At 36.8% G+C, this 7,149-nt stretch overlaps 1 long non-coding RNA gene across 1 annotated transcript; it reads right to left on the bottom strand.

Annotated features, from left to right (window-relative positions):
- Positions 1 to 4,629: 4,629 nt before the first annotated feature.
- On the bottom strand, positions 4,630 to 5,312 carry LOC135129723 (uncharacterized). Its single transcript, XR_010280637.1, has 4 exons — positions 5,239 to 5,312; positions 5,090 to 5,180; positions 4,856 to 5,037; positions 4,630 to 4,799 (listed from the first exon to the last, which is right to left on the bottom strand). It is a non-coding gene; the product is annotated as an uncharacterized LOC135129723 (long non-coding RNA).
- Positions 5,313 to 7,149: the final 1,837 nt, after the last annotated feature.

The following is a 7,149-nucleotide window of genomic DNA, read 5'->3' as shown; positions in this document are numbered from 1 at the left end:
GTGGTGGAATGCAAGGAATGAAGCTCAACCAAACGCGACTTGAATATCTATTTCTAGATTATTGTAATCGGTGTTAATATGCACAATTGTGGTAGTTTTACTACTACTCGGAAGGCTGAGCTGCAAACTTGCCATAATTGTTTCGTGATCCGACTTACCAATCGGATTGATATGCTCCAGGTTCGTGAGCAAGTCGGGTTATAAGACAAAGCAAGATCAAGAAGTGAGGGACGCTGGTTGATTTTGAATGTGGTGGGTTTTAGTATCAATTGCGATAGATGGAAATCATTTAACATATCCACTAATTATTGGGCAGACCGGTTCGGAGTTACAGATAAACATAAGGGCCACTTTATGTCCAGCATATTGAAGTTACCAAAAATGACAAGTTCATGATGGCTAGTTAAATAGCCAAATGTATAGATGACAACCCGAACAGGTACATTGTGAAACTGGTTGCCGAAGCTGGAAAGTGATAACACTGATAGTAATCTTTTCAGCAAAAACTCAGTGTTTTTCTTTTTCCATACAATTTAATGGTTGGATATCTGCGGTACCGCCCCCAGTTTTTTTTTTGTTTCTTTTAAATTTCTTGCAGCTTTTTGTTTCGTCCGCATGCGCAGATCCTGAGACGTCTAAAATAGAAATAAAATATTTCAATATTTTGTTTAATTGTTATTCATAGCTTTCGCCAAGATTTCCAGTTACGTCCTGGACCCGGCAAGATGTTTAATTCCTCTGCCAATTTCATCCATAAATTCCGTGCGTCCACTTTTGTGAATCCAGAGAGGAAAATTTTCCCGAAAGCAATTTTGCATTACGCTGCATAAACTCTATTAAACAGCTTTTTAAGTCTTCACTCACTTTCATTTTTGATTTTATACTTGGGTATTTAAACTTCATAAATGAGAACTTGTCAAACTAATTTGACAGTTGTTGCGCAGTTGCCATATCGTTTCGGTGAGAAAAAGCGTCAGTGCATTTTGTCATCTCACTGGTTGTTGAGAGTACAATTAAGAAAATGAGTGACTTTGGAAATGATGAGTTTTCTCATCAGTGACAAATGTCACGCAAGTCGAGAGTAGACCCCCTGGTCGCCCCCCAGTTTTATAAACTGCTATATTACGTACTTCATAGCGGAATAAAATATTATAGATAGTTCATTTAGCAACTCCTTCTTGTGCAAAGTGCCTGACGACGGCTTTTTTAATTTTTTTTGCACTGTAATAAATTGTGGGTCGCCATGTAATAGATGTTGTTTTAATTTGATGGGACCATTTGAAGAATACACACTCAACCCTTCTTAACCCATTTATTCACTACCGATGTACATTGGAGACCCCTCATAAATTATCACTTCCTATCCTATGTTAGTTGCTGACTTATGCTATATTAGTATTTCGTAACTTAACGCTTACTCTACAATAAATAAAATGAATGCTTACTGTGCAGCACAATTTTCGAAGCAGTGGCCCATTCTTTTGGCTAATTCTTGATTCTTCGGAGTTCTCATTTTGAAATGACAAATAGTAAGTTTCTGGGAATTTATGTTACTTATTCACTACGAAATGTTCTTGATAACTACATGCGCACTTGACGTTTACTTTGACAGCTCGTATTTAAAATACTTAAACCAAATTGTGCCAGGAGTTACAGAACATACTCTAATAGCGAAAGAATGGGAGAAATTACCAGTACAACATGGATGCTTGTATGTTATAAAATATAAAGACGTTTTTTAAGGAGTATTTTGTTTCTGAAGGAGCTATACCATGGCAATGGAAGAGAAATTAATGATAGTTATGCTTGTTGTGTATTGCATGTATTTATAATAAAAAATTGAAAACAAAAATTCTAATCGTGCAATCCACATTCCTCCTCTTTTTCATATAACAATTGGAGAATCTGAATCTCCAATTGTGATCTTGCCTTTGATGGCAACCCTTGCAGCTCTGCTGTCAAACGTGTGCAGAAGGCATCACTTGCATCCGGTATATGGCTGGTTTCGTTCAGTGCCTCAACTATTAAGGCCGCCGAACTAGCTTGAGTCTGTCTTTCAAGACGCTTCCTTTTTGTGTTTGTTGCACCACTGGAACTAGTACTGGTTATCGTGCTGATTGAAGCACTGGTACTTGGGCTGGTAGAAGCACGGGAACTTGTGCTGGTTGAAGGACTGGGCTCAGGTTGATTCGAGGGAACATTTGTTATTGTTTTTCTGGGTTTTATAACATCCCTCAAAAATAACAACAATGTGTAATACCGCCACTTAGGGGGTGGTGTTCCACCCTCATCCCCAGAACGCTTGGCCATTGAGGATTGGAATTCCTTTACAAAGCGATCCCACAAACTACGCCAGCGCAGTTGAATTTCTTGGAGGTCCCTAAAATGCCCATCAACCTCCATGACCACTTCTTCAGACTCAACTGCCAGTTCCTCACCGTATGTATTAAGTAATTCCGTTTAATAATTTAATATATTTTCTTTGAATGTGCAGTAGAAAGCTCGAAAGTTAAAGTACCCAAAAAACACGTGATTTTGGGCATGCAAGTATAATAATACCATTTACTGTACATTCAGGCCACTTTATTTGGCTACACAGTTACGTATTATACCATGTTTATGTTTTAAAACTTAACCTCAATATTATAGATAGATAGAATGTTACCGTACCGCCCTCGGCTCAATGAATCTCGATTTCTGATTGGCCAAGGGGTGAACGGAAACGTACGACCGGAGAGCAATGAACCATCGAGTAGTAGTAAACAAGAGGGGACAGTCCCATATAAAATTTTGAGGACAGACGCTACCTACCGTTATGAATTCGTACTAACTTTCAGCCGCGCGAACTATAAAATACTTTCAGTTGTGTCTAAATATTCTAAGTATTTTATACCCGACCCATTCTGAAGAGAGAACATTTTATAGTGTAAAATTGTTCCCATTACAACGCAATGGTACTTAATGTACACTATAAAATGTGGTCTCTTCAAAATGTGAGTTATATGTAAGTGACGAGCAAAGTACTATACGAAACGGTTTGACTGAAACGCCAATAATTGTTAATATAACAAAAATAATTAGCTTTATTTCACTTATTAATGAGTAACACAAATTTGAACAAAATACTATAACAACTCTGCATATTAAAAAACAAATCATACATACAACATTACATAAACCTGTATACATGTAAAATAAATAATGTAGTTCGAATGTAACATCTAAAATGTTATAAAAAAATGCAAAATAAAGAAGTCACAGATGTGCATTTGCAGGTGCATATTGTTTCAAATACTCATCAATAATTTGATTTTGTCGGAAATCTTTTTTATGCATTTTTTTATTCACAAGTCCTACGAAATGTTTCACCATTATGGCAATTAAAGTGTACCTTGTAAAATGAAGAAGTTGTTCATGATGCACTTCACAATGTACAAATTCTAAATTAATGTCAACGTCCATTAGTAAAAAGTTTTTGTTATTAAATTGCGGAATTTTCTGGAAGATGATTTTTTTTTTATACACAATTTCTGCAATAAATGCTTTTGAAGGGTACATTAATTTATTCCCAAAGTCTCTTAGGACAATATATGCGTGTGAATCTGTAATTTCATCGCTCAGTAATGCTGCTCTGCATGATACACAGTTTTGAGGGAGAATTTTTCGACAAATATAGCCAGCTATATATGCGGCTGTATTTTGACGAACTTTGGCGAGTTCTCTAATTTGCAGCCGCGTAAGTTGCGAATGTATGTTAAAACCACCTTCTGTCTGATGAGAACCAGGCAATAGAGAAGGTTTAGGTATTAACGAGACAGATGCGGAAAGATTTTCAGTTTGTGGGATAAAAAGATCTATCAAAACTTGAATAAATGATGAAATCGCAACCGAGTAAATTTAAAATTGCCAAGGACAATTGTATTTGGTCCATATACCCATGCCGTCTCTTCAATTTCCAACCTACCCCCTCTGAAAATTCCATGTACTCCAATGATAGAAGACATTCAGTAATGGTTTTTTTGTACCTATAAAAACAAGTTTTCATAAAAAGTTTTCAGTTACAAGTTCGCTTGGTTCACCTAAAACAGGACATTTAATTTCCAATGAACGAATTGGTCGTTTATCCCGAAACACAATGCCATCAGGAGAACAGGCCAACCATGGATTCTTTTGGTACCCAATCAGCCCACACTGGATTACAGTTTCGGCACTTGGGAGATTGGTCATATATGCTTGCCGGGCAAAATCTTCTTGGTTGTTGCCATATCTTGTGGCATAGGTTCCCTTAAATGATTTGGGATAGAAATATTTCACGGCTTTGGTATGCCAGTCATCCTGACTGTATGTAAATAAGGTGTAACATCTTGAACCTGTAACATCATGTTAAATAAGGTCACAAAAATTATGATTACAAACCGGTTATTCTATACCGTCGTTCTTGCATCCATGTGGCTTTGCTTTTAAATGTGTCTTTACAAATTCCAAATCCGTCGCATGGATACAATTTGTTGTAGGTGGCTACGCAACACCTCCGTAAGGGAGTATCTATATTAACCGGGTATATTACCTCAGTCAATTCGCTCCGATAAGCATTGTCGCAAATTGCACTGAAGAGATCATCCCTGCAAAAGAGAAAAAAACAGCAGCTGCAAAAACTTTTAAATAAAGATGTGTTTATATCATTAACAATTGCTAAGGCTTGATGATGCCATTTATAACAATTATTTGATACAACCTAGACCTATCTTCAGGATTAATAGTCTCCTTGAACAGCATGGCAGCTCCAGAATTCGGGAGAACTATTAAAAAAAAATAAATGATAATATGAAATCAATTTATATAATTTGATGTCTACCTTCAAAGCACTTTTGTACGAAATCTTCTGGAATAATTCCTGCCATATCACATTTGGAATGCTCCGATGACTTAACATGGCAAAATTGTTCCACAGGAACAACTTCTACTAGTTCTTCCCGCTTCCGTTTGCCCCATGTCTGGGGAACATCGGTGCAACTAAGAAGGCCTATATTCTGAGCACTAAAATTATAATGAAATGTTTATGATTTCAACAAGAAACAATGCAGCTGACTTGTAAACATACAGTAGGGTGGCAACTATGTGCTTACATTTCCCTCCTGCTCCTGCTTTGCAGCTACAGACACAGTTCCACTGTCTGTAATCTGATAAGACAAACCATTATTAGGTCTATATTAACATATTTTCAGAATGTCACATCACCTGAATAATCTGCAAATTGAATTTAAATTTCGTGAGGTGCTGCACTAATTTTTGAGGCTATGCACCGTGCTTCGATGTTTTGTCAGGCGCCTTTCTTGTACGTTTAGATTTTCTAGGTAACTTTAGGGTGACCATTTTCTTCTGAGTCCAACGCGGGACAAAATAATAATAATAGTAACAATAATAAAACAAAAATATCTTGAACACAATTTTTAATAAGAATAAAATATATATTATAAAAAAATGAGAAATAAAAACAATAAAAAATTTATTTGTATTTTTCAACAGAGTGAACTTGTTTTAAAAGTTCACAATACTTATTTTTATTACTCCTATCCCTCTTTTATATCAAAAATTGCACTACAAAAGTTTAACACGTTGTCCGTTGTCACTGACTTATAGGTTATGTGCCGTCATTACTCAATACTCACAGTCACAGTCACAGAATACTTAAGAAATGAAACCTAAACAAATTTGTGCCCTCTGAACTCGAAGTATGGTACTAAAGCAGCAAATGAATGTTTTATTATTATTATACTGGGTGTTAACCTCTAGTTGGAGAAAATTCCGAAAATCAGAGAATGCGGGACAAATGCGGGACACTTCACTCCGTAGGACAGTTTGTTAAAATGCGGGACTGCCCCACCAAATGCGGAACGAATGGTTACCCTAGGTAACTTACGTGGTAAAACTATCTCTAGATTGTCCCCGCCTCATGGCCTCTTAAAAGCTATATTAATTTTTGTCGGTATTATATTGTATTTATTTTAGTATATTGTGCTGTGTTTACTAGGATAACGTAACTGATTTACATGTCCTGTTCTAACTACTAATTATATATACAACTGGGCTCCTTTGGCCAACCATAACAGCTGGTAACCACTTAATATAACTTTTAAAGTGATTCCTATACAACACTTCTTCCGCTTTAAAATATTTAGGAACCTTTTTTTACGGGCGAATGACTCTTATTACCCACGTTTTACATGTTGTTGTTTTTTAAGCCTATTGTTTATAATACCACATCTAGGATTTAATGAATTCGCGACAGTTCTCACTTTGTAAGAAAAAATCCTGTCGGAGGGTGAATCCGATACTATTATATGCAGACGTAAACCTTAGTATTTTCTCATCAATCGTATGAGAGGCGTTCAATGTATTCTCGGTATCTGGTATTTCTGATAAAGATTTTGGTAATTTGATCACTGAATAAGAAAGATGCGTTCATTAGAGGCAACCATGCAAAATTTCATCTCATTTGGATCTTTTGTTTTCCGGCAATTAATTGTCAAAGTCTACGAAAATGGCTGTTCCGAACAAAATGCAAAAAATCGAACACCGTGCTGTGATAAAATTCCTTACAAAACAAGGAAAGAACCAAAAAATCATCTTCAACGAGATGAAGGCGGCTTACGAAAAGTCTGCGCCTTCATTCTCCAGAGTTCAGAAGTGGTCAAATGAATTTAAAAGGGGCAGAGAGACCAGTGAAAACGACCCCCGCGCCGGTGGGCTGGTCACTGCCACTACTGACGGAAATATTAAAGAAGTGGAGGAACTTATATTGGAAAATGTCCGAATCAAGATAAAACTTTGGCAGAAATGACTATTCTATCATTCGTACCGTTCACATGATTCTCCATGACCATCTATACCTCTCCAAGGTCTGTGTAAGATGGGTTCCACGAATGCTCACAGGACCTCAAAAACATGTTCGAGTTGAGTGCTGCAGGGAATTTTTAGAGCTCTGTGGTGAAGACCCATCGAATATTTTGGATCGGATTTTCACTGGTGATGAATCGTGGGTTCATCCCTACGACCCTGAAAGCAAACAAGAATCCATGCAGTGGCATAAAAACACATAGGTGATTTACGATGCTTGACTTCCAAGCGGCAAGAAGAGGTACCTTCTTT

The sequence above is a fragment of the Zophobas morio genome, unplaced genomic scaffold (genome assembly GCF_036711695.1).
Source record: "Zophobas morio isolate AGI-343-1 ecotype UQ-CSIRO unplaced genomic scaffold, CSIRO_AGI_Zmor_V1 ptg000016l, whole genome shotgun sequence".
In the NCBI taxonomy this organism is placed as follows: Eukaryota; Metazoa; Arthropoda; class Insecta; order Coleoptera; family Tenebrionidae; genus Zophobas; species Zophobas morio.
This window is presented reverse-complemented; position numbering and strand designations above follow the sequence as displayed.